This window comes from Melanostigma gelatinosum (genome assembly GCF_949748355.1).
Source record: "Melanostigma gelatinosum genome assembly, chromosome: 6".
Classification (NCBI taxonomy): Eukaryota; Metazoa; Chordata; class Actinopteri; order Perciformes; family Zoarcidae; genus Melanostigma; species Melanostigma gelatinosum.
In genome coordinates this window covers 27669620-27678992 of record NC_136639.1, presented here as the reverse complement: position 1 = coordinate 27678992, position 9373 = coordinate 27669620, and positions in this window count along the sequence as shown.

Genomic DNA, 9373 nt, shown 5'->3' with positions numbered 1-9373 from the left:
CTCCCAGCGGAACCGACCCGCCCAGGATCGCCGCCTGGACCGTAGCGCGCCGTTAACGGAGCTGCAGGAGAGGGGGATCCCCCACAAGCGCCACGACAAAAAAGCGCCACTGCTCCAACTCCTCGCAGCCGCCATGACACCTCGCCACGCAGCGACAGACTTTCCATCAACACACGGGCGCGCCGTCAGTGACGCAATCACGCACCACCAAGCCCCGCCCCGCCGGCCTCGACGTTCCAGGTTGCCAGGTTCACAGCGTCCCCCTCCACCACCACAAGGAAAGAGAGAAGAAAGGGAAAAGAGAGTCTACGCAACAAAGCACACCGTGCCAACTCCTCCAAACCTTCCCAAAGTCACGTCAGGCACCAGGTAAGTCCTGGCACCGGGTTGCCAGGTTCCCTCTCCTCCATCCCCCTCTTTAAGTCCGGGCACCGGGTTGCCAGGTTCCCTTTCCTCTGTCCCCTAATGCCGCTTTCTGACTACGCATACTCTGCCCACCAGGCGATTCCTGGCACCGGGCTGCCAGGTCTTCTTGCCTCTGTCCCCCCCTAAGTCCTGGCACCGGGTTGCCAGGTTCCCTCTCCTCTGTCCCCCTCCCCCATTCCGCTTTTCCACCATGCAGATACCAAGCAACAACGAAACGCAGCAACGCAGCCACGGAGTGCAATGACGCAGCCACTCAACGACTCAGCCATGCTACGCAACGCCGGAATCGAACGGAGCGCAGCAACGGCGGAACGGAGTGCAGCAACGGCAGAACGCAGCAGCCACGCATCGCAGCCACTGACCGCAGCCACGCAACAATGCAGCAACCGAACGCAGCAGGCAACGGGACGCAGCAACAGGAACAGAACGCAGCAACGAATCACAGCAACGCAACAACGCAGCAACGGACCGCAGCAACGCAGCCACGGAGTGCAATGACGCAGCCACGGAACGACTCAGCCATGCCACGTAACGCAGCAACGCCGGAATGGAACGGAACGCAGCAACGCCGGAACAGAATGCAGCAACGGCAGAACGCAGCAGCCACGCATTGCAACGACGGAACACAGCAACGCACCCCAGCAACGTACCCTAGCAACGTAACGCAGCAACGTAACGCAGCAACGTAACGCAGCAACGTAACGCAGCAACACAACGACGCAGCAAGCAACAACGGGATGCAGCAACACAGTGCAACGGACCGCAGCAATGTAACAACTCAGCAAGTAACGACTCAGCAATGCAGCAAGCAACAACGGATCACATCAAGCAACAACGGAACGACGCATGACGCAGCCACGCAACGCAGCAGGCAACGAGACGCAGCAAGCACGGAACGCAAAGCAACAACGGAACACAGGACGCCAGTGCCCCCGCCGCCTACTTCAGAAAACACAGCAAGTGACCATAACCGGGACATCTGGCACCGGGATGCCAGTGCCCCCACCCCGCCCACTTCCTGCGACGAACTCACACAATTGGCCAACAACGATGCCGCTCCCTCTGCCGTCTTTTGGGGGGTTTTCACGACGGACGACATTGCCGGAGACCAGCCTCGAAGAAAGAGAAGAGAAGAGCCGGTCTCCGTACTATATTTCAAATTCAACTCACACCTGAGCCCCTACGAACCCCTCATGCGCTAACTACAAACCAGGAAAACACAGCAAACCGCCCCCCACGAACCACTGTTCACCACAGAGACTGGCCGCATCGCCGACCGATCCTGGTTCCTCTTGCACTTCAGGGGAATCCTAACCATCTCCGGGATCAATCCCGGCTCCTTCCCTGGCCAGTCCTCCCGCGTAGGAGCCGCCACCACCGCAGCGAGCAGAGGAGTCCCAGACCACCATCAAAGCCTGGGCCGCTGGCCCTCCCACGCCTACCAACTCTACACCCGCCACAGCGCCACCGACATGCGCAACGGGCAGGTGGCACTGCTCCCGCAGGCAGGCTTTTGGGGGTGTGCAAGGCCCGGGAGCCGCAGTGGACCCTCAAACTAGCCTTTCCCCAAACCGCTTCGCTCAGGCTACCCTCCACCAACCATCCCTAAAACTCTCCAGCCGGCCAAATCGCCGAGGTGGGGCCCTAAGCTAGTGAATTGGAGATAAACCTCAGCTGAATTTCAGGAGCAGGGCCACACCTCCACGGGGCCACTTCCGGCCACACCCTACAAATACCCACGGCAACCATAGCTCAGCCTGCTACGCCTTTCGCACCCCACCCTCCCGCCCCTCTTTAAAACCACTCCCGGAAGGACACCTGCCTCCACAGCCACTACTGTCCCACATGGACCGGGGGGGGGGTCTGCAAGGCCCGGGAGCCGCAGTGGACCCTCAAACTAGCCTTTCCCCAAACCGCTTCGCTCAGGCTACCCTCCACCAACCATCCCTAAAACTCTCCAGCCGGCCAAATCGCCGAGGTGGGGCCCTAAGCTAGTGAAATGTCATTTTTTATGACCCACGTAACGGCGGTTATTGCATCATGAGAACGGTCTCTTGGGAGACCTCCAGCCGGGGTCTGTGAGCTGCTTTCCCTGGCTGGCACACTGGGTAGGCACACCCAGCGAGTGAGTCATCTGCCCCACCTTACCCTGAAGCTCGTAGATCCGTTTGGTTTTACTGTGAATGAAGGATACATCGTAATGACACAGAACCACTCTGAGATAAAGTAACGACGCTCCAAAAGAACAACATGTCTGGTTACAGATAAAGTGTTGCTCTCTGATGTCCGAAACTGCAAAGACAAATATTAACACCGCAACTCTTATTTTTGTGGGTACTTTGTGGCTCAGAAATCGAATTGTCTTCCAATCGGAAGATTGGTTGTTTAATCCCTGGCTCCTCCAGTCTATGTCGAAGTGACCTTAAGCAAGACACTTAACCCCAGATTGCTCTCTGATGGGTGGCCCTGACGTCGGTGTATGAATGTGAGTGTAAAGTGCTTTGAGTCGTCGACTATAAAGATACGGTACAAATGCAAGTCCATTTACCATTTTTGGGGCAAAAGGAAAAATCTCTTTCCTCTGACAGCAATAAGAACTCTGGAATGAAAGGAAGTCAACATCTGCTAACACTGACTTTATAATACACATCCACCCACTGTGCTTCTTAGCTCATATGGATGGATGCATTGTAAAGTCTAAAACATGGAATGTTTTCTGTTGTACTTACAGTAGGATAGAAACAGACAAGTACGTGACAGCTATTATGATTAGAGCATATAATTGCTAATGAACAAATAGAATTTGCAGGTTTTACAATTGAAGCCTCAATCATTCATATGTGGACAGTCAGAGGGCATCAGGGGAGACCATGAATGTTGTCTCTCTCAATACTTGTCTAGACTTTGGAAAGTCACCAAAAGTGTTCCAATTGAAACAAAGATGCTCGGCAACAAAACTTTCCCCACAACAGCAGATCCGTGATGCAACAAAACTTCATGTCAGCGGCAATGCTGGAGACATTTCCAGTGAAGCAACTGTGAAATGTTTCACCACACTGCTGCCCTTGTCTAAAGGATCTTCATGCTTTGACCCTCTCAACATAAGTGGGGGGGTTTCCTGGTCGGAGCCATGATATCATCGTGCTTTTCTCAGACTCAGCATGTTGGGTGTGTTGTTCTCTGTGTGTGGGGGGTAATGAAGCTTCACTCGGTTAATTCTCTCACCCATTCCTCTTGGATCTACACAACTCTGATGAGGTGTTTCATTACATCTCCTGTGAGCTTATGACTTCAGCTGGGAGAAGCATTGTCATTGTTACACCCTTGTCTGCTGCGGGTTTGGGGTAATGAAGCAGCAGCAGCGCAGCACCATGAAATCTGCTGTTAGCCTGAAGCAGTGTGTTTTGGCTTTGTTACATGGAGCACAAGGTATGTCCACACATCATCACCAGTGTGAACAGTGTGTTTGTTTTAAAACCCCTGATGTGCTCTGATGCCAGATGAATTTCACATAAACAAATATTTTCCATATCCTGCCTTTCAAAGAGGAAGCAACACTTTTGCAAATGATGCGCAAGCTCTGAGAAAAGCTTTTGCATAGTGCAGTCCTACGTTTCTAATCATATTCCTCAGTCTTAATTCATTTTTTTATTGTATGGTCAGTTCTGCTGGGAGAGCAGGAGTCCTTATTTCTGACTATGAGCCAAGTGAGCGTTCGGGATGACCACAGCAGAGGAATGTGTGTTTGTGTCTGAACTACTACTACAACTACTAGAATCTGCAACTGTCACATTGGAAATAAACGGTTGGCAATGAGAGTGCATTGAGTGGTAAAATAAATATATTAACGAAAATAATTACTTACATAATTGTTAACACAATTAGTAATTTTCTGCCAGCGTTCATTTCATGCCTCAAATGTAACAGTGTTTTCATAAGCGGAAGTATGTCCACCTTTATGGGACACAGAGCCTGGGGAAGAAAAGGCGGGTCAATAAAGACCGTTTATAACGACCGTCTTGGTGCCCAATGTCTCTGATTGTGGCTTTAGATTTTGTCGAGGAAGCTAAGGCAAAGAAATCCTGGCTCTGTCCAACTTGCTTTGTAGTACTCCCCTCATCTTCTATATTTATACTTCAGACAATACAGGGCAATATCCCACCCTAGAAGAGGCCAACTACTTCACAGAAACGACTGGAAATAGTTCAAATAGCCAATGAAAACACATAAACACAACTGGTGTTTACATGGTTGGCTGACCCAGTGGCTGACACAGCTGACACAGCTGCCCCAACCAGCTAAACATGAAAGGGCTGGTTAAACAATTCAATGATATGTTAATGAATTAGGTGTTCGTAAGCCTTTCATACTCACAACTAACCCAAGTTTAGTTGCTTAAATGTGGTAAGACAGCTGATCAAATGACTTGGGGTAGCGTTGGAGTATATTGAGGGCTTTTCCAGTGAAACAGTCCTGTTGACTGAAATCATCTGGCCTGTTTCCCTCTCATTGTTGACTCGTGGGCTGGGTTATTAACACAGCATCGCTCTGTAAAAGCACAGCGTATGTGTTTGTTGTTACTCTTGAAGCAGGAGGTAGAGCAATCAAGCATGGATTTCAACACCGTGTGAAGAAAAGATTCCATAGAACTTTGAAAGACAAACAAATCAGCCTTAATTCCCTGCAGAAAGAAATAATTCTGAAAACCAGTAGAAAAGCATGGGGGTCATCCAACGCACATTGGCCAGCAGGCTGGCCGGATTAGCGCTGGCGGGGTCTTGCCAAGAAGAGCAGTGGGATTCCTAATAACGTGACATAGTCAGGTAGGGAACAGGATGGAACGCGAAAAGAGGAAACCAAACAGCTAACTTATGTTAGCTTTGGTGGTACAAATATGTAACTTGTGCACCCCAAATAAGTATCAAAACAATCAAACTTGGCCAGACAAGTGTGCAAAGATCCCAAAGAATCCAAAAAAGGCTACAACAACTGTATTGACGGTGACTCTACAATGTTGAAGAAATAAACCAGCACCAAGCATGTTGATGTTACTATGTGACATTGGCTAAGTGAAGTTGGCAGGTAGCTGACATACTTAGCTAAAGTTGTCATAAGGAACCATTGCCTTGGCTTTCAGCATAGACTATTTTGTGAGGGAAGACATGACCAGTCTGTATTAGTTTGATATGACAGCTAGCTAACGCTAGCTTGGCTATGTGTTTGTTTGCCAGTGATTTTTGTGACTTTGCCATGAGTGCTGCTACCCTCAACTGTGACTGAAACCAAACCTAGAATATTTATATGTGTATAGTAACGAAGTAGAAATACTTCGTTACTGTACGTAAGTAGTTGTTTTGGATATCTGTACTTTACTTTACTACTTATATTTCTGTTGACTTTTACTTTTACTTCACTACATTTTGCAAAGAAAACTGATACTTTTACTCCGCTACATTTCCCCTGAAACCTTCGTTACTCGCTACAAAATCAAATCTATCTTTAGAAACAAAATGAATGATGAGAGCAGCGTCGGGGACTGTGGTGGAACACAGACTGCAAGCAAGCAGGTTTGGTGAATCAGTGGTCCTAGCAGCAAGTTAAATCATTGGTTCATCACGTTAATGCGCAATTACAAACAAGTGCTCTCAAAGCCGCTGTGTTTTGATTCCCAGTGATGCCCAGGATGCTACATGCTATAAGCTAGCGAGCGACTACATGAGTAGAGTTCCACACAGGACGGGTGGGATGAGGAGAGGTGGATGGGTCAAACTAACACTGTGTTTCCTCCAGGAGGCCGCAGTTTGTGCCGTGTGTGAAACGAGAAGCTAATGTTGATTTATTTGTGACGTCACTTCCGTACTTAAGCAACGCCACTTCCGTAGATATTTTAACGCAAACCACGATCTTTTCCTATAAGTTTTCTGAAAAGTTACCTTTTCTGTCAGTTAAATCAGCTATAATCACTCTTTTAAAGTGATTCGTGACTCGTCTAAAACATTTTAAAAAGGAATAACTTAAATAGAATCATTCTAATACAATGTAGCTTCTTTACATTCTAATAGAATGTAAAGAAGTTACATTCTAATACAATGTAACTTCTTTACATTCTAATAGAATGTAAAGAAGTTACATTCTAATACAATGTAACTTCTTTACATTCTAATAGAATTGTCTTTTGAAGATGAACAGTTTCAAGTAATGACTGGGTTACTTTCGGTGCTGCTTTAGTATTGATCATGTTTTGATATTTGAGTCATGTTGTGGATGATCAGATGGAGTTATGATGGTAGCAGTCGCCCAATTGCAGATTCAGCTTGAGCAAAACCTTTGCCTATTGTGTTCAAATCAGGCCCACAGGAGTTTACAAGGCAGGCGTCCTTTCTCTAAACACTGACCTGATGCATCAAGTGGATATGTTTTGCTGAACATAATATTATGCATTTGGCCTCTACATCCTCTAGTCTAATGAGCATACTTATAAACGCAACTCCTTCATAGTGTCATATTGCTTTTCGGAGAATTATGATGATAAGTTCATAGTAGATGCAAAAGTATACTTATGTACAATATATTATGTTGAACATTGTTGCTCCTGGATGGATCACAGCCAACCCAATTATGTTCAACACAGCTCCATGTCCTTGGTCATGGTGCCACAGCACTTAAAAGAATAAACTTCATAATTCTCAAAATTCATTATTCTGACCCTTTGCTTTTTTATTAACAGCATTTACTTGTACTTTTACTTTCAATACTTAAGTACATTTAATATCAGAAAATTACTTTTGATACTTAAGTACAATAAATATCAGATACTTTAAGACTTTTACTCAAGTAGTATTCTAATAGGTGACTTTTTACTTTTACTGGAGTCGTTTTCCAGTAAGGTATCTTTACTTTCACTCAAGTATGGCTTTTGAGTACTTTATACACCACTGTCTAGAATGTTATAGACAGTATGTGAGACTAATTCAGCTGACTAACCACAATGTTATCTGACAAACAAACATACAGCTAAGCTAACATCTGGGTACAAACAGTGATGGTAAAACATTAACCTACTTTGCTCAGCTCGCTATTTTGTCAGAGGAGAGACATGACCAGCCTGTATAAGTTTGATATCATAATAATATGGGTGAAAATGGAGGAGACTCTGATCTGATTGGCAACAGAAAATTCTCTGTTGAAAAAAAGTGCATTTGTGTATCAAGCGATGCCGGGGGATTAAAAAGAAAACCGCCCACAAATGTCATGAAGTTTACAAATGACAAGCGGTTTGTCAATGCAGGTTCAGCAATTATATGAATGTAATAAGATCCAAATATGTTTTTGATGACATTTTCAAATCCTTTTGTGTACATATTGTAGCAACCCTTGGTGAGGAAAGCTGCGAGACGTTACATTGCTTGTTTTGATTTATTAGTGGACAGTACACAGGCTACTGTGGGCCGTAGCCTGTGCCAACACAACAGTAAACGTTCTCTCAACATGCTTGACTATCCAGGTACCCTCACACCCCCCCATAGGTAGCTAGAATGATTGACAGGTTTAACAGCTTAAGTTCGGAGCGTTTGCTGAGTCTGACATGGCTCACTCACACTGTACGACAAAAAGGAACACAAAGTGAAGTTCGTGATGCATGAGGTCCAATGTTCTTGCAAAAGTGCTGTATTATTTAGTTTGAAGGCAAATAAGACATTTACTGATATACTGGCGTCCATAGCAGATGAAACAGGAGGCGCAAAAAGCTGCAAGGGGCCTGAGTCCTCATTAGAACCATCTCAACAAGGTTCAGTATTCCAGGTTCCAGATGTCCTTTGTGAAAAATACCTCCACTGTGAAAAAGAAAATTGTGTATATTATTATGATTTTAATCACTGATGTATTAATATGTAATGTACTTTAATGTTGCAGCTGGTGAATGTGGGACTCATTGTATTGACTTGCTGGGTAGCTTAAAGTAACATAATCCATCATAATTCATTTGTTGATTATATTTTGTATTAATGATCTGAATCTGCATAGTAACTTAAATGTAGTGCATTAAAAAGTACAATATTTGCTTCTGCGGTGTGGTGAATTATAACGTAGCAGAAAATGAAAATACACAAGTAAAAGTACCTTAAAGTGGTACTTGTAATTGGACTACAGTACTTGAGTAAATGCACTTAGTTACTTAGTAACTGTATGTTCTTCTGGATGGAACGTATAGGAAAAAGTCACAGAGTGTTTTGTTTCATTGTTTCATTTGTTTCATGTCTGTGCATGCTCATCTTTTGGTTTTCAGATACCTTGGTATCCACTCCGGCTGCCATTTTCTCCACAAAGCAATTCCCCGGAAGAATGTCCTGGAATTATTCATGCTTTCATGCTCACTCTGTTTTCCTCTCTGTTTTACAAGTGAAATGAAGCAAACTCTGCCAACATCTGGCAGTAAATCTACTTTCATATTTGACTCTTTATCATTCAGCATGCTGGGATCCGCCACATGATTCCCGTCTCAGGGGACAGCAGCATACAGACAGCTTTCAATCCTTTCAATCCTTTCAATGATATGCTTGGCACGGCCAGCCTAATGGGTGAAATCACGGAAGTCTCTGTTCCCGTCCCGTGTCTCTAGAAGTAGATTTACTGCTCACTTTTGTCCAGAGAACTGGAGCTCTGCATATGGGCCGACAGCAGGAATATGTGCTGTGGCGTGTAAACCGTGAGGACGCTTTAAGGCCTCTACGTGAACAGGACCGCAGGCTGCTTTCCTTTGTTCCGAATGTTTGTTCTCTGAGGTCAGCGCACAGGGCCACATGTGGGCAGAGATAAGATTCCCTTTGGTTTTTCATAATGCTCCGTATGTGATGGCAGGGTGTCAAATACATTCCATACTAAGTAGATTAACCACATATTGAGGACAGATGGTTATAGATGTACGCAGTGTTCATTTTGAAACATG